Source organism: Manis pentadactyla, chromosome 7 (genome assembly GCF_030020395.1).
Source record: "Manis pentadactyla isolate mManPen7 chromosome 7, mManPen7.hap1, whole genome shotgun sequence".
Taxonomy (NCBI): Eukaryota; Metazoa; Chordata; class Mammalia; order Pholidota; family Manidae; genus Manis; species Manis pentadactyla.
The window spans coordinates 50064716-50089701 of NC_080025.1; the positions used below are offsets into that span (position 1 = coordinate 50064716).

At 40.2% G+C, this 24986-nt stretch overlaps 1 protein-coding gene across 3 annotated transcripts in view; it reads right to left on the reverse strand.

Annotated features, from left to right (window-relative positions):
* HECW1 (HECT, C2 and WW domain containing E3 ubiquitin protein ligase 1) overlaps positions 1 to 24986 on the reverse strand; it is a 374060-nt gene that overhangs the window by 229495 nt on the left and 119579 nt on the right. The gene's annotated exons all lie outside the window — the stretch shown is intronic.

The window sequence follows — 24986 nt, forward strand, 5'->3', positions numbered from 1 at the left end:
ATTCTCATACACCAGGGGGCCACATACACCAGGAGTTTGTGAGTCTTGACAAGGAAATCAAGGCATTTTTGATAGTGCTGGCCTTTAGATAAGTCTAAAGAACAGGCCAGGCTGTCAGTCAGTCTATTAGATTGATTCAAAACCAACTGGCCATTGCACTGTTTTTATGGGACATGATTTCCCAGTTTCTGGTGTCCTTTACAGAGCCAACAAAATAAACAAAAGGGTCACTTCTTGCCACAGAGCCTCCATCAACTGAAAGTAGACTGGTCCTTTTGACAAGGGGTCTCCTGCACAGTCAATTCTTGAAAGCTTCTGACTTTTCCCTGCCTCTGCCTCCTTCCAGCACTGGTATTGAATGTCATTCCCCACAACAAATTTCAATTTATGTAACAATTCTAATGACAAAAATCCAGTAAGGAAATTCAATAAGAGCTGACGCTGTGTAATACCAGAAATCACTAGAGGAAATGGCCCCTCGGATCAATTAGCAGGATACTGGCAAAAACTCTATAAAGCATTTGATTGAAGAAACCTAAAGCTATGTACCCAGTAAAAGGAGAATGACTGGGTTTTTTGCAGGTGTGTGTGTACGTGTGCAGGAGGGTGAGGGTGAGAGAGAGAGGGAGACTGTGTAAGTAGTGGGAGGCCCCACGTGGAGGAATTAGTGGTCACACTGCAAGACAGCTCCATAATTTGAGCAGATATTTCCTGCATTTACATTACTACTCCTCATGCCTTTTCAAAACTTACTACTATTTCTTCCATATTCACAGTTCTATAATAAAAACAATGTTAGGTAATCACAAATAGCTTATAAAATTAACAAAATCATACAGAGAAAAATAACCACCTCAAGTCCCATCACCCCAGGATAAGCACCACTGACACATCAGGATTTCCTTCCCAACTGATTTCAATGCACACAAAATTTTCAGCCAAAAAATATTGTGCTGCATATATCATTACTGGTATGCTTTACTTATGTAACATTATGTCATGAGCAATTTTTATTTTATTACGAAGATTTGTTTAATAAAGGTTGCACATCAGTCCATATTGCAATGTTCCAGTAAGTATTTTAATTATTTTGTTGGAGTCTAAGGGATATTTATAATTTTTCACTAGTGTAAATGCAATGCTGCAAATAAACAACATACAGCTTATCCTTTGTCCCAACATCTGCGTGCTTTGTTATGTTATTCTCTGAGGACCTCCATAACTCCACCACACTCCTGCTGCCTGCTGCCAAACTGCCGGTAAAAGCAGGACTTACATTGACTCATTTGCACACCCTCTGTTATTTGTTGAGTGCCTGTCCCAGAGCATCTTTGACAGCACTGAGCAGTACTGTTTTAAAAATTTTTAGTTTGAGAGGCAAAGTAGCAGAATCTTTTTCATTAATTTGCATTTTGTTTTTTGGTATGGCTAACTATGTTCTCGCTGATTTAATAATCTCTTATATGTGTGACTCACATCTGTCACAGTTATCTGGTGCACCTAAGTTCTCAAAAACAAGATATGGGATGAATAATCAATCGAGAGATGATTCATGTCTCTTTTATTTTCGTAGCAGGATTTCACTGCTTTTCTTATCATAAAAGCATTATTTTCCTACTACTCTTCAATATGTAGAATATCCACACTTTCCTATAAATGTGAAAAAATTTCTCAATATTTACTCACCTTTAATTTTGTTCATGGTGTTTTTTTTTAACTTACAGAGAGTTTAACATTTTATGTTGGCAAATATCTTGATTTCTTTCCCACTGTTATCATTCTGTTAATTTATTCTCAAAAGGTCTCTCTCCAACTCAAGATAATACTCATTCATATTTTCTTGTGACTTTATATGATCTTACATTTAACTCAAATCTGTTAAGGACTGCTGTAAGGCTAAAGGGGGAAATACAAAGTTTTTTCAGGGTTAATTCATTGTGTCAATAACGTTTATTAAAAAAAACATTTTTTTTTACCCGAATAGTTTTTTGTTCAATCACTATTATTATTTTTAAAAATTTAATTAGGGTATGTTCCTGGTCTATTTAGATAATTCCACTGATCTTCCATTATATTACTGTACTATACCACACTGTCTCTATAACTTTATTACATATTAATATTAAACTAAATATCCACACTTCTCTCCCCAAAGTTTCTTGGTTATGTTGGTCCATTTATTCTTCTAGATAATACCTGGAATTGTTTGATGAAACACATACACACATAATATATACTTATAAATATAATGTTTATGTATATCTATTTCCCTGGGATTTGAGATTTACATCTAGAATGTCGATTACTTTGTAAAGAACTGAAGTTAAATACAAATCCAGTGTTTCCACCCCAGCCATGTGACATACCTACCTCTCAATGTATTTCAGACTTTTACAACTCTTAGTGAAATTTTATATTTTTCTTCAGAGAGTTTCCATTATACTGTAGGTACTTTCTGAAGCTAACTCTAAGTATTTTATAAATAGAATTTTTTTTTCCTTGATATTTTCCAATGTGACATCACTGGTTTGGATGAGATGTACTGATACCTATTATATGTTTATTTTGTGTCCTACCAAGAGTTAATCATTAATTCTAACACTATTTCAGTTGACTCACTGCAGTTTTTCAGTTTGACAATGGACATCTACAAATGTTATACTGATTTCTTCTCATATCTCTGGTTGTTACAGTGGATTGCTCACCGGCCTCCTGGAGGCCCCCGGTGGTGCCCGCCTCCCGGTGCTCACACCGTGATGAAGCACTCGTCCACTGCGTCAGGGCTGGTCCGCATGACCCACAGAACACGGCGGGAGTGACAGTGTGTGGCTTTGCAGGCTGAGTCTGCCCTGAGGAAGGTGGCTGCTGTACTGGGATAATGTACATGCAATGCGTTCACTGTGTTTCTTGACCTCACTGTATATTTTAAGTAGGATAATTCTTTATTGTGGTGGCTGTCCTGTGCATTGTAGGGTTCCTGGCTTCAACATGCCAGATGCCAATAGCAACCACCCAATTAGGAAACCCCCGAAAATGCCTCCAGACAGTGCCAATTGTCCTCCTGGAGCAACCCACTCCCGACCCTCTCCTGGTGAGGACCGCTGCTTTGTTTTCTTGGATACATGAGGCCAACTGAGTGTTATTAGACAGGTTAGACTTCTGACATCAGTTCAAAGTGCTCCAGAAATGCACCAGTGTTCTGTGTCCTGGTTACTCCTTAGACATGGTGTATTCACAGATGGTTGTACTGGCCCTTTATGTTCATTTATTGTCTTTAGTGCTCCAAGTATCCTCACCAGCTTCCTTCCTTCCTATATTGAAATTGTCTTCCTAACCCAAATCTGTTCCAAGTTTTAATTTTATGTAACCCTAAAATAAAGTGTTGTATGTTAAGAAAGTGCCTACAGGTGCCCAGGCCCGAAGTCTCTTAGAATGCGTCCTGGAGGAAATGGAATCCACACTGAGGCTGAATGAGCTTATCATGTGAAGCATGTGGGACTGTAAGCAATGCCCACCTGTTACAGGCAAAAAGAGGAGAATGTGCAAGGGCCCTGTGGCCAGTAGAAGCATGGCATGTTCTGGCTAAACTGTATTCAATACAACTAAAATATAGACTGTTTCTGGCTTCTTGTCACAGGAGGGGGCAGGAACATGAATAAAGAGAAGATGGGCTAGCTAGCAAAGTTCCACAGAGGAGCGTGGTGAATGGCCTCTAGAGTTACTTAGGTAGGTGATCAGAATTTTAATGAAGACAGTATTTCAGTGGTAAGGGAAAGGATGACACGCTGAGTTCTGGCAGGAGTAAAAGGGTAGATGGTGGTGTCACTTACTTAAAAAGTGAACTCAGGAGGGGCAAGATCTTCAGAGGAAGATGATAAGTTTTAGTTCCCAGGGTCAAGTGGAGAGGTCTTGTGAGCAGTTAGATGTGTGGCTCTGGCTCTCAAGCCTCCACCAGAGAAACAGATGTGGGAGTCATCATCACGTACTAGGGATTCTGAAGCTCAGCACTACTGCTATTTAGGGCCCAATCATTCTCTGTTGTGGGGTCCTGTTCACTAGGGATGTTCAGCAGCATCCCTAGCCTCTCCCCACTAGATGTCAGTAGCCCCTCCTGAGTAGTAACAACCAAATGTGTCTCCAGACCTTACAAATTCCCTGTGGGGAAAAATCCCTCTCTGCTGAGAACCAAGGAGTTAAAGGTTTCATGGCCAATAAAGCAGCAGATCTTTGATTCAGTCCTGGTGGTCTGGCACTAAAGCACAGAGCCCATGAGCAAGAGTCCCCTTGGCACCTACCATCATAACATATTGCACGTCTCCTTCTAGTGTTAATCTCAATCAGATAATTAATTCTGTAGTTGCCTATGGTAGTTTTCTCCACTAGAAAGTAAGGTCCTAGAGGGCAGAGACCCTATATAGGGTATGCCTTGCATATTAGAGAGACTAAATAAGTATATTTTTAAATCAAGGAATGAATTCTAGGTTGTTGATTTTGATTATTAATGATTTAAAGGGATGCTAACACCTGTATTTATGAAAGATATCCATCTCTAGTATTTTTCCTTTGTGATGTACATGTAGGTTTGGACACTGGTTATGAGAGCTTCAAAAAATAAAGTAGGAAGTGTTTATCTTTTCTTGTCTCTGATCATTATAATGTGAATTATGTATTTCTTAGAAGCTTATAAATATCCATTTCTAAAATGGTGTAGTTTGGGAACCTTTAATAGGTATTCTCTGGCAAGTTATACAATTTCTTTCATAACTTTGGTATTTTGAAATATTCTGCTTTATAAGTTTGGTAATTTTCCTTTCCTAAGGAATTAATTTGAGTCTTCAGAATATTTGAACTTCATGTAATTTATATATCTTTTATGGTTCTAATCATATATATTTATTTTCTTGTTAATCAGATATTCCAGAATGTTGACCCTCCGACCACTTTTAGATATTTATCAATGTCACTATTTCCCTGTATTTTGTTTTTAGTTCAATAATTTGTTTTCATATTTAAATTATTTAATTTAGGTTTTTTGGGTTAGGGTTTTTTAAATTCTTAATTTGAAAATGCTTAGTAATTTTCTTTTCTTTGACTTAAAGTAGAAAAAAAATAATTTTCCCTATAAATAATTTGACTATTTGGTAAGTTAAAATGTAGAATAATCACATTGACATTATTTTCTAAATAGTCAAAATTATGGTTTTAATTTCTTCTTTGGCCAATAGTTATTCTTCAATTTGAAAGTGTTCAGTATTTTTAAAAACATTACTGTCTAATTATATTGTGAGCAGAAAATATGACCTTAATAATTTGCTCTTTCTGAAATTTATTGAGATAATCTTCCTGGCCTAGTAGTATACTGTTAGTTTGTATAGATGATATATAAATGCTTCCAATGATGATGAATTCTGCTTTATGGCAAAATGATCAGTATAATTTGCTTATTTCTTTTAAGACATTAATTTTGTAGCAAAGTTTAAGGTTCTCAGCAAAACTGAATAGAAGGTATAGAGGTGCCATTATCAGCGTCTACTACCAGAAGGGACATTTGTTGCAATTAAGGAACTTACATTTATACATAATTATAACTCAGCGTCCAGAGTTTACATTAGAGTTCTCTTTTGGTGTTGTACATTCCATGGGTTTGAACAAATGTATAATGACATGTATCCAGCATTAGATACAAGAGTCGTTTTCACTGCTTTAAAGATCATCTGTGCTGTCTATTCATCCCTCCCTCCAGCAGCCCTTAGCAACCACTGATCTTTTTTACTGTTTCTAAAATTTAGCTTTCCAAGAATGTCATATAGTTGGAGTCATGGGGTTTGTAGCTTTTTTAGATTGGTTCCTTTCACCTGGTAATATGCATTCATGGTTCATCCATGTCTTTTCATGGCTTGATAGATCATTTTTTAAAGTGTTAAATAACATTCCATTGTCTGGATGGATCACTGTTTGTTTATCCACTCAGCAACTAAAGGGCATTTTGGTTGCTTCCAAGTGTTGGCAGTTATAAATAAAGCTGCTATAAACCTCCACGTAGAGTTTTACATGTATATAAGTTTTCGACTCTTTTGGTTATTTAAACAAGGAGTGTGATTACTGAATCCTATGGTAAGTTTAGTTTAGGTTAAACATAATCCTGTATTTAATTTTGAAGAAACTGCCAAGCTGTCTTCCAAAGTGAAAGTACCATTTTGCATTCCCACCAGCAATGAGTGAGAGCTGCTGTTGTTCCCCATCCTTGCTGGCATTTGGTGTTATCAGGGTTCTGGATTTCAACCATTCTGTTAGACATGTAGTGGTATTTCATTGTTTTGATTTGCATTTCCATCTTCTCATATGGTTATTTGTGGTGTATATAACTTTTTTAGTGAGGTATCTGTTAAGGTCTTCAGCCCATTTTTAAATTTAGGTGGTTTGGTTTCTTATTGTTAAGTTTTAAGAATTCTTTGTGCATTTTGAGTAATAGTCTTTTATTAGATATGTCTTTTGCAAATATTTCTCTCAGTTTCTGGCTTGTTTTCTCATTCTCTTGACACTGTCATTCTCAGAGCAGAAGATTTTTATTTAACGAAGTCCAGCTTATTAATTTTATCTTTTATCTTTCAAGTATCATGCCTTTGGTGTTACACCTATAAAGTCATCACCATACCCAAGGCCATCTGTATTTTCTTCTAAGTGAGAAGATCTTCTAAGAGTTTTATGGCTTTCATTTAACATAGGTCTATGATCCATTTTGAGTTAGTTTTGGTGTAAAGTTTGTGTCTTTTTTTTTTTAGCACCATTTGTTGAAGAGACTATCCTGGCTCCATTGTACATGCCGTTTCTCTTTTGTCAAAGATCAGGTGACTATATGGGGATCTGTTTCTGGGCTTCCCATTGTGTTCCACTGAACCATATGTCTATTCTTTCACCAGTACCACACTGACTTGATAAATGTAGCTTTATAGTAAGTCTTGAAATCAGAAAGTGTCAGTCCTCTAGCTTTGTTTTTCTCCTTCAATATTGTGTTGGCGATTCTGGGTCATTTGCCTCTCTGTACAAACTTTAGAGCCTATTTTTTTTTTCTAGTTGCATAAGGCTTCATAGATAATTGATTTTATTCCTTTCTTCACTTCTTGTATATCCATTCAATGTTAAAATTTCTTTTAGGCACTGCTTTCACAAATTTGCTTTTCATTTTTAACTAATTAGAAGTATTTTAATTTTCTCAAGATTTCTTCTGTGACTCATGTGTTATTTAGAAATTCTTACTTGATCTCGATGCATTTTGGGATTCTCAAGTTATCTTTCTGTTATTGATTTCCAGTTTAATTCCATTGTGATCTGAGAGCAGGTAGTGTACAATTTCTATTCTTTCCTATTTTTTGAGGTGTATTTTATGGCCCAGAATGTGGTCTATCTGGGTGAATATTCCATGTGAGCTTGAGAAGCATGTGTATTCAGCTGTTGTTACATGAAACAGTCTATTGGTGTCAATTATATCCTGTTGACTGAGGGAGTTGTTGAGCTCAGCTCTGTCCTTACTGACTTTCTGCTGGCTGGATCTGCTCATTTCTGACAGATGCATGTTGAAGGCTCCAACACGAGAGTGGAGTCATTCTCTGTGCAGTTCTATTAGTTTTTGTCTCACATTGTTAGGTGCATACACAATAAGGAGTGTCATGTCTTCCTGGAGAACTGACCCCTTCATCAATATGTGCCCTTCTTTATCTCTGATAACATCATTGCTCTGATTTCTGCTCTGTCTGAAATTAATGTAGCTACTCTTGCTTTTTTAAAATTAGTCTTACCCTTGTATTTTTTCTCCTTCATTCACTTTCAATCTATATATGTCTTTATATTAATAGTGGGTTTCTTGTAATATCTTACATGTAGTAGTGTGTAGTTTTTTTGATACACCCTGACAATCTCTGACAATTAATTGGTGCACATAGACCACTGATCTTCAAAGTGATTCCTGAAATATTTGGATTAGTATTTACTATATTTGTTACTGTTTTCTACTGTAGTCTTTTTCTTTGTTCCTAGTTTTGTCTTCCACTATTTTTGTGTCTTTTGTGTTTACTGGTGTAAACAGGCCTTTAGTGATATGGTGGTTAGGTGTGGGGGGAGAGGGTAGCATTCTGTGGTCCTATGATTAGTTCTCAGTCTTAATTAGACTGTGCCTCTGGAGTGTGAACTTCACAATTGTTTCTCTTCATTTTTTCCCCCATTAGGTGGAACAGGATGGCTGGAGTGGGCTGGAGTTAAGTATTTCCCTTCCTCCAGGTCAGCTGAGCTCTGATTATATGCCAGTAGGTCGGACTCTGGTTAACTAGTTTCCACTGACAGTAGGTATTGTTAAGAAGAACAGAGTGCCCTGGTGAATATCAAGATAGCTTATTTCCCCTCCCCCTGCCAGACGTACAAGGGGATTCTTCACTGACACTTACTGTTAGAACCTAGTTGAGCTCTTGGAGGTAAATTTTACAAAGCTGTAAAATTTACAAAACCCCCCTAACATTTGGTGGCTCAAGTTTCTAATTCTCAAAGTTGTCTACTCTGAGCCTCCAACAATTCATCAATTACAGTTCAGGTTTTCCTATCACAGCCCTGATGCCTGTGGCTCTTCCTGCTCATGAGCCTCTGCTCTGGTAAGTCGTGACTCTCTGTATTTCCCTGTTTGTCTCTCCAACCTTGGGGGCAGCAGTTTGTCCTGTATCCTCCCCTCTCTTGACCATCCAGGAAGAGTTGCCGATTTTTCAATCTGTTCAGCTTTTTGTTTGTTAGGATGTTTTGGCAACTTCCAAGCTCCACAACATGAGGAATTGGAAACTGCCATGCAGAATCAGAAACTGGTGTAATTTTTAATTTAATATATTATTTTATTTCTATGTAATATTATTTATATCACACTTACATGCCAAATAATGAGTTAAAATTCTCCACAGAAATTCGCTTCTGCTCATTTCTTGCAGTCTTTGCTTTACCTATTTCAATGCTACATTATCAGGAGCATAGAGGTTCATAGTTGTTTCACCAAAGGATTATAACCTTCATCAATATAATATGATCATCTTTGTCAGGATTTCTCCCCATCAAACATTACCTGATTTGATAGTAAGCTGACTTGTGTTTTCTTCATTTCTCACTTTTCCTTCTTAATCATTTACTTTTACACACATCTTTTTTAAATATAATATAGATGAGTTTTGTAGTCTGGTTCAGTTTGAGCATTTTTTGACCTTAGGAGATATTTATTTGTACTTATTCTTGTAAGAGATATGTGGTTTAATGAAACTATGTGTATTTGGTCTTTGATCTCTATTCCAGGCACAGAGCAACTAAAACCCTTGGAATTTCTCGAATGATAGGACTGTCTTTTGTTATTCATATGAGCCCCTTTCAACCATACCCAAATTTATGGTAATGAGATGATGCTTCGTGGGTCCCTAGCTAGCTTCAGGAAGAGGGCTGGTCACCAGAGAACCCAATATGTGATTAGAGGGTTGAAACTTTCAGATCCCATTGAGGTGGAAGGGGCTGGAATTGCATTCAATAACCCATGGCCAATGATTTAATCAATCATTCCTATAAAATGAAGCCTTCATAAAACCTCTAAATGACAGGGTTCAGGTGAACTTCCATGTGGGTGAATACATCCACATGCCAGAAGAAAGGCACATCCCAACTTCACAGAGACCAAAATCTCCTCTGCTTGGGACCTTTTAAGACCTCACCCTATTTACCTCTTGCTGTTCACTTGTATCCTTTATAATAAACTATAATAGTAAGTATAGTGTTTTCCTGAATTCCATAAGTCACTCTACCAAATTACTGAACCAAAGGAGAAGGAGTCACGGGAAACCCCAAATCTGTACTTAGCCCAGCAGAATTTATACTTAGGTAGCTTGGGAAGCCCATGTGCAGGTAGAACCTGAAGTGGGAACAGTGCATGGGACTAGTGACTCAAGCTATAGGGCCTACACTAACTCCTGTTAGTAAAAATCGAATTGAATTTTGGGGCACCCAGATGAAGAGTGACAGAACTGGTATGGGAAAAGCATACCTTTAATGTCAGAAGTGGTATCAGAAAAAAGATAAGGTATTTTAATCTTATTAGTGTGAACCTTGTGAAATGGCTGTTTGTAGGTCAAAATAGAATAATAGCAATTATATTCATGCACTTAAGTTGTCTGATAGTAAGGTTTCCATTTTTTCTGTTTCCTTTCTGATAAAATTTGTGCTTTTCTCCAAACATGTCTGCTCTCAGTTGTTCAGGCACATGGTAGGGGGATAATTCTTGGTTCTTGTGGTGAGGAAGCCCATGGGACCAAAAATGGCCAAGGAGGGGTAAGTGTGTCACTTCCATGTTGAGTTTGTTTAAATGGCTTTGCAAAACTTTTCAGAACCAGTACCTGGACGAACTACAAGAGCAGTACCAGGGACTAGTTAAGTCAGTGAGTAAAACATAATCATCTGTTTAAGCCACTGAGATTTTAGGGGTTGCTACCACAGTATAACTTACTGTATGATCTTCTTATGTTCTTCTGCTTTGTTTTCTCAATGTCTTTACTATATAAGCAATATACTTTTCTTCCGTGTGCTCAAGTTTTCATGATAAATAAAAAGAAATAGAAGGATGAATTTAATACACGAAGTCATTTAGACTATCTTCATCTATTTTGTGAAGGGAAAGCATATGTAGACACATTCATTTCTTAACAATAGTCATTATTTCTTACTGAGGACAGATGCTCAATTTAAGGAAAATAAAGGGCAAAATTTTGAGATTTATTCATTTTATCATTCTTTTTTGCTTTGTGAATGGTAAATAATGAAATAGAAATGTAAGGTGTGGAGAGATATGAGCTTAAATTTAAAAATATGTAATGCTAGAAAGAATAAAATAAATTGTAGGGCCTCTTTCTCTTCCTCTCCTAAGCTCTTCCTTTCCTCCCTCCTTCCCTTCCTTCTTGTTTCTTACCTAGTATTTCTCCCTATGTTTTCATTACTTGTAACAGAGCTCAGAGTAATTTTGCAATTAGATGGCTTGCTTTGCAGGGTTAGTCTTGGCAGGAATATTTGTAATTTTCTGTAATTAAAGGAAAAAAACATTTCTTCTGTAATTATTACTAGTAAGTTAATGGAAACCCTCACCTGTATGTGTCTTTGAAGAGGCAGAGGTCTCTGATATTTTTAGAGGTTTCAGTAAAATTACCATTTCTTCTCTGAGAAAATAACCAATTTTCCCCTCTTTAGAATGGTAGCATTGATTTATACAGTATCTTTGCTCTATTTATAATAGCTTTTGAGAGGAAACAAAGAAAGAAATGGCATTTACGACTGAAAAGGTACTATTTTAACAGTTTGCTACCCCTAAGAATGCATGTTAACTTCATTGCTGGATTCAAGACTTTCTGGAGGAGAAAACTGTGTCTTATATTTGTGGAGCTTAATTCTGGTAAGACAACTGCTAAGTAGTTATAGATTTATTTGAAGACGTCATAACATAATGGAAAGAACTTAAGTTTTGGAGTCACAAAGACTGGGTCTGAATCTTGCCTCCACTTCACCAGTTGCGGGCCCCTGGAAGGGTGCCCTGAGCTGTCTCAGTCTCAGCTTCCTCACAGTGATATCATCCACACCACCGATGTTAAATCAGATAAAACAAAACAGCTGGTGTAGATACATTAGTCAATGACTGACAGCTATGTCTTCTTTCTGACTTTCTTGTAGCTTCAAATATTTATTGATTTCTTTAGATTTGTAAATTTTTAATGACCAATTTGTGTAGGCAAGGAACAAGCAAATAACACTGAAAAATAACAATCTGCCAGATACTGGTGGGTCACAAAACAGACACCCTAGTGAGGGGTCCCTCATTGCAATAAAGACATACTGATGTGGCCAACATGCAGGCAGTCCTTGAAATCTGAGTGTTAATCTGTCAATAGCTCCTTGTTAAAAAAAATTAAAAAAAAAACCACATTACTGGCATGGAACAAAGGACTTTCTGTCTTGTGGTTATTACTCCCAGTTGACTGAAGGTACCATGTAATTGAGTCAGAACCTGTAACCTGTGCTCCATGTTCCAGGATCACAGAGGCCCCACAAGAGGCAGCCAGGACACAGGGGTTAAACGGCCTTCCACGTGGTACAGGGCTCCCAAGGGTCCCTAGAGGGCAGCAAACAGGTGGGGGAATGCAAATGTAATGACAGAAGACATTCAGGGAATGGTCCTCAGGAAAAGGGGGTCTGCCCCATTCAGGGAACATACTTGGGATGTAACCCAGAGCATAGCAACAGAGCAGGTACACTAGACATAAGGTTTTAAAGGAAAAGAAGTTAAGGAAAAAATTCATCTATATCCAAGATGTAATCTACCTTCTACACCAATTACTTTCAAATACTCACCTCCAGCTCAAACTGCTCTTCCGAGTTCCAGGTCCCTATATCCCCGTGAGTGTCTCAGACTCCTGCACCTCATTATATCTTCTCACAGGCAACTCAGCCTAATGGTCAGGTGCATGTTCCTGGGGTCAGACTGCCACCTCTCTCCATCCTCGCTGAGACCATCTGAGTCAAAGCCACCATCCCTTCTCCTGAACCACTCCTATGGCCTCCTGCTCTCTCTTCAGCTACTCCAGTATCCCTCTACTTTATCCAAAGTTTCAATAGTTTTTCAAAACACAGATTTGTTTAAATGATCCCTCCTGCTTAAAATTCTTGAAAACAAATGTCCACTTTGTGGCCTGTAATAGCTGGTCAGGTTCCCATCTTTTCCTTGATATTTGTGCTCCACTTACTTTGCACCTTTCAGCTTTCCTATGTGACGTTTTCTCTTGCTACAGGGACTTTGCACATACCTGGAACATCTTCCCTACATCTCATTCTTCAGACCTTAGCTCAGATGGGATGTGCAGGAAAAGCCTTTTTTGACCCCTTGCCTGGGCCCTGCCCTCTGATACTCCTTAGAGCATGGCATATTCTATACACGACCTTTCTCAGTTTAAGATATCTTTCCATTGCCTTCTGACTTTACTTGTGTCTGATTAAGTCAACCATTTTTTCCATTATTTTTTGTCATTGTTCCTGTGAATGTAATGTGTCATTTTTTCCTGCATGGCTTTTTTAATGATATTTTCTTTATCATTGCTTTTCAGAAGTTTGACTGATGAACCTAGGTGTTGTGGTGTCTGTTGTAGTTCTACTACTTGGAATTCACTGAGACCTTGATCTGTAGACAGATATTTTCCCACCATATCTCAAAATGTGCAGATGTTACTTCTTCAAATATATGTTCTGGCCCATTTTCTCTCTGTTTTCATTTTGGAATTCCAAGTGCAGGTGGGTTAGACTACCTCACAGGTCACTGATGAACTGTAAAGTGTTTTACAGTATTTTTTCTCTGTGCTTTAGTTTGAACAATATCTATTAACCAGTCTTCAAGTTCCCTGATCCTTTCTTTCACAGTTTCTATTATTTTTAGTCCATTGCTACAGACTGAATGTTTGTGCCTCTCCTAAAAATTCATGTATTGAAACCTACTCCCCAGTAAGGTTATGGTATCAGATGGGGCCTCTTAGAGGTGATTAGGTCATAAGGCTAGAACCCTCATAAATGGAATTAGTGCCTTTATAAAAGAGGCCCCAGGAAGATCCCTCATCCCTTCCACCATATGAGGGTATAGGTACAAGATGGACATCTATGAATCAGAAAGTGGGCCCTCACCAAACACCACATCTTCCCATGCCTTGATCTTGGGCTTCCCAGTCTCCAAACTATGAGTAATACATTTCTGTTGTTTATAAGCCACCAGTCTATGGTATTTTATTATAGCAGCCCAAAAAGACTGAGACATCCATGTAATGTATGTGTTTATTTCAGGTATTTTATTTTTAGTCTAGAATTTCTGTTTGGTTCTTTTTTATAGTTTCTATTTCTATGTTGAAATTCTTCATCTGTTCAACCATTCTAGTCACCTTTTTCAGAAAATTCTTGAATGTATTTATAATGTTTTCTAGTCCTTTTCTGCTAATTGTGACATCTAGTTCATCTGTGGGCCTGTTCTCACTGATAGATTCTTTTTCTATTGATTTATCACATTCTTTTTTGATTCTTTGCATATCTTAAAATTTTACAAATTACATATTAAGGATTGTTTATATAAGAACAGTTGAGATGTATATTGTTGTTTGTTTTATTTTCCCACTAGAGTGCCAACTATTTCCTATATATAGAGGCTAAATTGAGGGAGCAATCCTTCTATTTTACTAAGCAATGAGTTGGTCTAAAACTGGGTTGCATCTCCCACTGCTAGCTGAGGGGTTTTCTATCCTAGCTTTCACCCTATAGAAGCCACTCCCTACCTTCAGCAGTTTAACTGCTGCCTAGCTCTCAAAATTTGCCTCTGCTAGTTCCAACACACAAATATCTATCTCTTTTTGCTAGTGCCAACAACAATTCTATGTGTACAGGTGGTTTAACAAGTAAATGTGACATTTTCAATTGTATTTGCCTCCTATTAGATCAAATGGAGTGCTTCTAGCTTGCCTGCACCAATACATCAAAAAGAGTCTGAGTTGTCCTGGCTATCTAGATTCTCATTCAACTATGCCGGTTTAGTCCAATTTTGGAGCCATTCCTGACCAGGATGTACCTATAAATGAAGTCTATAATTAGTCCCAGAATCCTGTATCCGACATGGCTCTGAGCTTCATATTGGATTGCTTGATCTGCATGACTGTGCTCTGTTTTGGTTTTCCACCTCCTCTCCAGTAAAGGTTGGCCACTATCCTTCCACTGGAGTTAGAAATCTGACCTGAACCTCATGTCTCTTGCTTGAGGTCCAGACCTGCCCAGAGAATGACAGCCTCTATCCAGGAGGCAGAATCCTGCTCAACTGCTTAGATGAGCAATTCTCAGAGCACAGCCAAGGAATCATGAGTTAGTAGATCATATGTTAAAAAAAACAACATACAAATGCTGCATTCCTAGATCTCCCTCTTATCACCTATTAAATGTTTTGCAGCAAAGACAACAGATTAAGTTTGTTAACCTAGAGTTTCCCAAGCTTACTTGACCACATAGTCAATTTATGAACCATTACTAATATATCACATTGGAGTATTAGCATGTATGATGCATTCATGTAAACATCTGTTTGTGTCCTGCTCATTTGGGTGGCCCCACAGCCCTTAAGACAGTATCAAATAAGGCTCACTGAACGGATGAGAGCTCTGGGCAGAATGAGCCAACACCTGGTAGTGTTCACTGTAATGCCATCCTTAATTCTGGTAAGGAAAGAGTAGACATATTTCCTTTGTTTCCTCATTTCTGTAACAATTATACTAGAATGTTTAACTCTCAGTTTGAAAGTAAGCCTTTGACAGTACAAATGGAACCAAACAAATAATTTGCAATACATAATCTACATACATTTCTTCCCTTTTTTGAGGGGGAGAAGGAAACCATATGGAGAGAAGGGAAAGGAAAAAGAGAAGGCTCTGTTCTAGGAAATGTTGCTTTTTGTGCAACAGACTTTACTTAACTAATCACTCCATGGGAACACATTAGGCTAATGTATTACTTATTAATTATTCTCATATTTCATGGTTGTATTAGTAATCAGAAGAAATTACTTTGGTGCCTATATTCTACTATATTCTTACTTGGCTTCACCTGCAATTCTTCCTTTTTACAGTACTCAGTAGACCTCACATAGCTTTATGACCCACATATTATTCATATTTTCTATTTTGAGTAGTATGATAAAGCAAATAGCCCATCATTATTCATTTCCTAGAACACTTTCAAAATATTTACTAGGACTAAAGTATGCAATAATTGGAAGAGCAAGTACCCAGAGAAAAAGGTCAAAGTTTATCTATCTAACAATAGGAGATGGTGTGCAGTAATGAGCAATACACTTTATAATTACATACATGGTTGTAGAAAAGACCGACTAAAAAGGATTAGCTTGTTTTATTTTTCATACCTCTTCATAATGAGGTCAGTTTTCTTGGAAGCAGATGACATCAATTTTTTTAATAAGGGAAAATTTCCTCTCTTACCTAATCAACTACAATTCACATTTCAGTTCCTAAGTAAGTGTCCCTTCCTCAGGAGCACTTCCTAGATCTCAGGCCAGGTGAAGCTCCCTGCCTGCGTGTGCTTGTAGAGCTGTTCTCTTCCTTCATGTTGGTTACTGTCTGAGTGACTTTCATCTGTCACTAGAAGCCTGGAAAGTCGGGCCTGGCTTGGCTCAGCATTTTATCCCCTGTACCCTGCATAGCATCTGGCCCAGAGAGGCAACTCCACATACACCTACAAATGAAAGTATATGTTAAATAGTACATATTTGTTGAATAAATCTTGCTCTATGCAACGGGGACTAAAGTTCTCAAAATATGGTCATGTAGTATAGCAGGTGGAACAGTATTTGACTCCTCAGTTGTTTTTACTTCAAATTCTTTTGCTTGGAGGTAGGATTCCAGATGAGGAATCAATCTAAATGGATTAGCAGCTTGGATCCCACTGGCACAACTACTAAACTTGAGATGCCCCAATTCTTAAGTAATATAGTCGGGGTGCTAATTTTTAATTTATTGTTTTGAGTAACTATGACATTGTGTCTCCCCTTCTTGAGTAATTGTACTTTTTCATACATGAATACAGTAAAGAAATAGGGAGTGGATTATTGGCTGAAAGTATGGAGACACTATTGGGCAGCCCTGTGAGGAATGACAAAGTCATCTGAGAGACAGTTGTTAAATACCCCTTCTTCTGGTGATACTAAGGGTCTTAGGGGTATGAGTGACCACAGTGAAGACAAGTTTTGGTAGGTAACAGGTGCAATTAATTGGTCCTGTGGTTTTCAAAGAAGTCGAGAGTGGCCATTTCTCTGTGAGGTAGGATCAGTGCTGAAAGAAAGGGGAGAAGAGATGATAATTCAGCGGAGGTGGGGCTGAGGGTGACCAGCTCCTCACACACCTTCAAAGATCGTGTTCCAAGGGTGCTGGAGGGGTAAACTTCTCCTGAGAAGAAAAACATTGGTTGAAGAAGCAGCTATGTTTTTGTTGTTGTCATAGGTATGGTGTCAGCAGATTTTGATATGTGTGCTTTCTAGTACATTCTGTAAACTCCTTTACATAACATTCCAGTAAGATTGCTAGTCTAGTATGTTGGATATTTCCAAGAGGGCTGGGAAGGTAGAAAAGTGCCATTGGGCAATACTTCATAAAACTAATTACTTGAGAATTCATGAAAAACTTCAGATATAAATGCTACAATATAAGCTTAGTGAACCATGTCACATTTTCTTTTCTCTAACATTTACCTATTTATGTTACTTTTCACTTAATGAACCTTTGTTATTTTCCCCTCACTGATCATTGATTCTCCATTGGAAAAAATAAGAATACTCTGTGTTTGGCCTCCTCAGATTTGAAAATACCTGGAGATAAGACTAAATGGGCTGACCGAGGAAACGAAGGCTTCCCAGATGATTGTTAATACACCTGAGGAGATTCATTAGCAATCAGTCAAGAAGATTTGTCTGGAAAATTCCTTTTAATATGAGCTTTTGGTAGGAGGACAGCAGTCAGTCTACACAGACCCAGTGTCCGAAATCCTGAACCTCATTCCAGGTTGTTCAGTGGGCAGCTTTAAGTAAGCCCCATGCTACTCAAGTCTGTTTCCTCAGTTGTCAAAGGAGGCTAAGTCCCTGTGACAGCTCTTAGGATTGGAGGGAACGTGAAGGGAGATGATGGCAAACTGGAAGTACTGAACATGAAACAGCATTATTAAAAGGCTGGGGTCAAGCCTTGTGCAGAGCTTTCAGCACCCACAATAAAATAATCGTATCTATCCTAACAGTTCATGTTAGTGGGCTCCTTTACAGACCCATCTATAGAGTAAAGCTCCTATTTTAGAAAAGGGATGTAGATCTGTGCATATCCAGTTGGAGTGTAAGTGCAGACTGTGTCATCACCACCACCACTACCACCACCACCACCATCACCACTGCTGTCATCACTACCAAAGTTGAGCAACTACTATGCGTCAGGCATGTGACAGGGTTTTTCCCTTTATGCTACCATTAAATTCTCTCAAAAACCAGTGAGGTTGCTCTATTACTATCGTCACTGGAGGAAAGAGGAGTTAGGGGCTTCATGAAGTTGCCATTGGTTCCCAGACTCATCTGTGCATCAAAATGACCTAAGGATTTTTTCTTTTAATGCAGTTGCCTGGGTCTTACCAGAAAGCTACCGAACCTGGGTCTGTACTGGCAGCTGAAACTTATTTCCATGCTCTACAGTTGATTCTACTGAGTAGGTGGGCTTGCAAATGACTGGGCCAAAGGACTTCCCCAAAGTCACATAGCTGGGAGTAAAGCTGGAGCCTAAGTTGGCTATTGGACTCCTATGTCTGCTCTTAACAGTAACAATCTATTTGACTTAACAATAATCTTTTAGAGACTTTCACTGGTTTTTTCCACATTCTTCATCCACTGTTAAACTACACTGCAAGATTACTTCTCCCCCAATGATCATTTAGATATTTAAGATGAATGACTTAGTTCGCATGGGAATTTTATAGTATGGCCAACTGCTGATGATACGGTTTTCTAGCATTTTTACCTAGAGCTGAATTTAATGACTACCAAAGATTAAGACCACAAAATGTGTGGGTCTGTAAACATTTGACTGTAGGAACTCATAATCAATGAACAGAGAATGTCCATTCAGCGTTCAGAGTTTTGCAGAAGAGGCTGTAAGGTGCTATGGAATGGGGGGTGGGGTGCCTAGGGCAGTGTTGGCGGCCTGGGGCAGTAGTGGGAGCCGTGCACATATTGGCAGTGATATAAGCCAGTGCTTCTCTACATAGAAGTCCCACAGTTTCCTGGGAATCTTATTGAAATGCAGATATTGATTTAGCATTTCCTGAGGGGGCCTGACAGGCTGCATCTATCAGCCCCAGCTGATGCTAAAGCTGCTGGTTCTGGCCACATAGGCAATTGCAGCCCCAGGCAGCTCTGAAAAAGAATGAGCACAGTCCTGTGAGCCAGGATCAGAAGGTCCCTCACTGAAGGGAATGTTGACTTGGGCAAAAAGCCATGGAGGACACTCAGAGGCATGATTCTGACATGAGGAAAGACACATGCAATAGGGGGAGGCATCCCCCAGCCAAGAACCCTTTATCCATTATAGCATAGGGAAGTTTATCTATTTAAATAAAAAGTACACTTAAACGTTGATTAGAGGGCTTGCAAACATGTGGTTGTGACAGTTATGGTCATCTGGGGATATTGTGTATGAGTCAAATGAGTGAATTCTAGGCAACCTCGGTGGTACCAGCTGAGACCTGCCCCCCTGAACGCTGACACCCTGGATGTGGGCCAAGGACCCCATGGCATGTGGCCTATGGAGCACTGGGCCAGCTCAGAGGACACTGCCTCCTGCAGTCACTGTGGTCACACCCCTACCTGTCAGGTAATGAATAGCTTTAACTCAGAAAAGCCACAGAGAAATGAAATAATTACCAGTAATGGTAACTGACCAAAGTAACATGTGCTTTAGCTAATTATACTAATTGCATTTTGGGGAAGGGAATGTCTGGGGAGGATTTGGTGGGTGGAATTATATAAGGGACAAAAGATGAATAGCCAGAGAATGGGCTTGCATTTCATTAGGCAGGAGTTAATGAGCCCATAACCCCAAGAGCATCTTAGTTATTTAGACCGGTGATGATCATGAATGAAAATATACTAGGTGTTGGGAGTCGCGCTGAGTCCTCTGCCCTGGAAGGCTGTATGAAAGCAATCTGCGACTGCAAAGGGATAGGGCTCATTCTTTGACTAGATGGCTTCTCTAACTTAGCCTAGGACTGTGACTGCTTGGCACCTGACAGTGCCTTGCAGCCTTCAAGAGAGTCAAATCTACACAACGTGATCAGGAGAGGAGGAAGGAGACAGCTCTACAGAAACACCCAGTAAGGAAGGGTCCTGGGTCCCAGCGGCATCAGTGTCCTGGGCAGTGCAGGGTTGGCGCCAAAACAGACTGAAGCAAGGGGGGCCTTCAGAGGCCAGCGGGAGGTGAGCTAGTGGAAACAATGATAATCTGGAGGTCCTATGTCCCTCTGAGCTGACAGGGACCCCCTCACTCAGCTCCTGCCCTTTGCTGCCAAGCAGAATGTGGGCCCAGAGATGAAGCACTTTTGAGTTTTTTCAAGAGAAGCTAAGATTCTGATTCTTACATAAAATTATGTTTTTAAATGAAGTCATCACAAAATCAAACCCCCACCCCCACAAAATAAAACAAAACAAAACACCTCACTGGCAGTCAAATAAAATAACCTCATTAGGGATGGTAGAGGTGGTGACCTCTGGGCTATATTTTTATGCAAGTTCAGAGACAGCATAGAATTTCAGAGATTTTGCCCACAGGGGGATGCTGTGGCCAAGCAGGAGAACAGAGGTGTCCCCAGGGCCTCTCTTCACCACCTGCTCTCTCCTTTCTCTTAGGACTTGCCATTCTGACATCAAGTTATATATTGAGTTGTGATTTTCATTTCCTGACACCCATTCCCACCAGAACTACAATAAAATCTCCACGAGGTAGGGGCTTGTCTGTTGTTCATGGGCTGTATCCCCAGCACCTCAGCTGTGGCTGGTATGTGGCAGGTGCTCAGTACACAGCTGCCAGATGCATAATGAATGACTGCTCATATCTCCATCTAAAACATCCAAGCCAGCATGAGTTTGCATCTCAGGGCCCTTATTTCAGGGTCTGAGGTCTAATTCCTAGCAGTTCATGAGGGCCAGAGTCACCCAACTCAATCCAAAATGTTCAAGGAGAATAAAATACTCCAGAATCTCACTTCTACTTTGTAAAGGAAAAAAATGTGCAAGAGAGGAAAGCAAATACACGTCCAGTTGTGGTATATATTTAGCCACGATCCTGAAAACACTGGCATTTTTCAAATCATGAAAAGCAAGAAACTTCATGGAGAAAGCACAGCAAGCAAGCAGATCAGGAACCGTATCTGCTGGCACACAGCGCTGCACTGCGAGCCCAGCAGGACACAGCAATGCCATGATCACCGAGAACTCTGCACCGTGCAAATGGGCATGTGGGGGTAAAGAGTTCTTGCTGAAAATTGAAATGCTAGACTCCAAATCTGGCACTACCAAGCAAGAGAGGCTTTTCATCTGTCACTGCCGCTACCGCTGGCATTCCTTTGCCCAAACAAAACTACTTACTGCACACTACTTGGAATAAGCAAAACTCCAAACAGTTAGCTACACATGCACGGTTTTTTTTGCCATCATCTAACTGGGCAAAACAGCTATGCAATGTGCACATCCTCGTTTAAACCAATCTTTGAATTCCACACAAAAGCATCCTTCCTCTACCCAGGTCCCTTTCTGAAGTTGAGTCCAGAAGTGACCAGAAATACATTTCCCTTTAAGTGAGAAAAATATATATATATGTTTAAAGGACAGTCCAGACCTTTTATAAAAGCACTTACTTTGAAAGAACAGGACAGATTAAGTATTCAAAACAAGACATCATCTAAAGAGCAGACAGACGGAGAAGTTATTCAGTGGCACGCGGCTTGGGTCCTGCTGGGCAGGGCTGACGGAAAGGGTTGAGCCTGTGTGGCCTGGTGCTCAGGGACTGCTGCGTCAGGATGACACCCAGAGCAACTATTGGGATAGCTGTGAGCAAGTCAGCAGGCAGCTTTATTTCTGTGCTAAGGTTGCTGTTTCCTATTGGGAAATATTGGTAGCAGGGCTTCCCCCCAGGTGTCAGCAGAGCTGAGACTCCCCAGGCGATCTGCCCTCTGAGGGAGGGGACGGGGCGCCCATCACCTGTGGGGCAGAGGCCAAGCAGTCCCTGAAGGAGGCCTTGTTTGTCAGACCAGACCCCTTCCAGGTTCACCCAAGGCTACTGGTCTCCCAGCGGGAGTTCCCTGTCTCTGCCAAAGGCATGACTCAGCTTCCCCACAGCCGTGCTGAGCACGCGATTTCTCTCACCACCCAGGAAGGCTGAACTCAAGGCAGCGACGGGAGAAAAGCTAGAGGGGAGGCCATGGTGGTCCCTCAGTGAAGTCTTGACTTTGTGGCTGCATGTGAGGGAGATCTAGTAATTTTCTCTTTAGGATATAGTTATTGCAGCCCAGTGGCATAGACACATTGGAACCTGAGAACTGTGGTGGTGGGGGGAGGAGCACAGAGAGCGTTGGGGGATGGAGGAGGAGAGCAGTCAGCCTTTCGATTGAGTTCCTAAATCAATAAATGTAGAGAATTAATGGTACTGATTTTCTCTTGGTGTCAAGAAGACAAATTGTGGTGTGGATTTAAGGGCTTCTGATGATTTTTTCCATTTATGCCTGGATGATACTGACAAGTGAGATGCAGATACAGGGGATATTTAGGAAAGCTGGAGGGGCATTCAGATGGCCAAGGGTCCACCTCTCCAGCTACTAAATACTCTAGATACAGAGTTCACCTCCAAGAGCATGAAGGGTGGGGATAAGTATAGGAAACCTTGGGATCATTTTCAGTTTGGAAGATTTAAGCAAGAACACAAAAGGCCCAGTGCTACTTCTCATTCCTTCAAGGTGTTATTTCTCTCTCCCTCGACGAGTGGCTATGTCCTCGGGGCCCCAACAGACACAGAGATGCTAGTCCTCATTACACGTGAGCCCTAACGTTTGTTTGCTTATTTTTCCAAAAAGCATCTTTGACAGGCTTCAGGAAACTTATCTTTGAGCAAAAAGATCCTCTTTGTAGCACAAAGATCTGCAGATCTTTATAAATGTCTTTCCTAGTCTCTTATTCAGAGACATAGACAGGCTTAGGTCCCATCAGTTCTAGCCAGTGGATCTCATCAGGGGTGCATATTAAGAATCACTCCAGACTTTTTTCAAATGCAAGTGTCCAACCTCACATACAAAGCTATACTTGGTGACCTGAGATGTACCCCTGGTTGAGAACCACTCGCTTTTGTTTAGGCTTGAAATTCCCCTTTGTTTAGGCTTCTTCCAGAGATGAGCATTCATCTGCTGAGGATCATTCCAGATGAAAAGTGTAGCTACATTAAGTGGTCACTTATGTAAGTAAGTAATCCTTACTTCATCTCCAGATATTTTTTAAGTCCAGTTAGTAATGCTGCAGATTTATTTTGGAGCATGGTGAATCTTCTTGGAAAATATTACAGAAAGGTATAGGAACCCTTGAAATCATTTTCAGTTTTGAAGATTTCAGCAAAAAACACAAAAGTTACAGTGTGCAAGATTTCCTATATTGTGGCAAAGTTGAGGGCAAGAAGTTTCGCACTGAGACTGGGAATAAGGCTGCTGTGCTCTGTCCCTTCAGCTGTCAGTGTCATCGTCATGCTCCTGTTTCACAAACTAAGTCCTTCTGGAGCATTGCTATGATCTCTGTCTTCTCTCTCCTGTTAATTGTGGGGAGCTCACATTAAATGTTAGGAGACTATTCAGCCATTGTGTTTCCTAGATCACTGATAAAATTCTCCTGAGATCATCTGTGTGCACATGTAGCTTTGCTATTAGATTCAAGGAGTTTTATTTCAAGGCAAAGCCTGTATCTGAAGACACACATGAGCTGAGAATCTCTAGGACTGAGAAGTCCTAACTTTCCAAGGACATCAGTCCTGGAAAGAGGAAAAGGTGGGGGCATTCTCTCGGAATGTTAAACGCACCCAAAAGGAACTACATGGTATTTTAAAAAGACTTGTCACTATCTTTACAGCTAGAGGAAATTCGGAAGTCCCAGGGGAAGGTAAGCAGATGAGAGCATCTCTTAGCAAAAGCCAAGCCCTCCCCAAATGGGGAAAACTAGTGGGTGGAGCAGCTGAGTGGCCTTAGAGAAATGCAGCCTCTGCTGACAGCACAGCAAACTGGGATGTCTAAGACGACAAAGGCATTTGAAGTTACTGCCCTGAGATTGTCCCTGGACAGTTGGCAGCACACATTAACCACTAATTTAATGCTTCCTGAATACAACATATAAAATGGTCACTCTCTAAGTGGCACCCTAAACTTACTAATTAAGAAAGTACCCCTCTAGGTGATCTGGAAGCAATGCCCTGAGGTGGACAAGAAGGCTTGAGTTTGAGGGCTGCTCACCCTCTTGCAAGATGATGCACCTGGAGGCCCTCACCGAGCACCTCAGGCCTTGTTCTGCTCATTCTCCTCATTCTCACTGCAGGGCTATTTCTGGGATAAGCTGAACTCCCATGTGGATATGCTTAGTACATTTGCAAAGTGCTATACAGATGCCAGCTTTTCTTTCTTTATTTATTTTAAAGAAAACCTCCTTGAAGGATTACCTGAGTGCATATTCCCAGGGCTGCAGTAGGGCCTATGGACCCATGGACAGGTCTTCCCCCGAGACAGGCAGGCCTCACCTCCCCACTGGGAGCCTCTGGGCAGTGTCTTAGCCCTCTATGTCCAGCTCCTTCAAACATAAGGCGGGAAGTGGTCATACCTACCTCTTCAGATCTCTGCGAGTGGAGAAGACTCACAAATCAGGATGCATAGCGTCCAGTTAATGTGAGTTGTAACTACTATAAACCAGGGCCATCACCAAGAGTGACAAAGCTGGGAAATACAGGAAAGGGGTGACTCGGAGGGAGGCCTGAGGGCTGCAGGGGGAAAACCCTTCCCAGGAGAGTGCCCACCTACAGGCAACCCCCTAATGAACTGGCAACTCTGGTCAGCAGGAGAAATGGTTGCTCTGGGCTCCAGGTGAATTCCCTTGGGTCTGTACCAGCCCTAAGGTAAGGCAATTTCCCACAGCCCAGTGGAGCTCTTGGCTGTGATTCTGGAAGGACCATTTGTTTCCAGGCACAAATTCACTTGTGACAACGGTACATTCACATCACACAAGAGCAACTTGACATGCAAAGAACATCATCTCAACAGGGAGCACAGTTGAATCAGGTGGATGCAGGCGGTGGGGGAAGAGC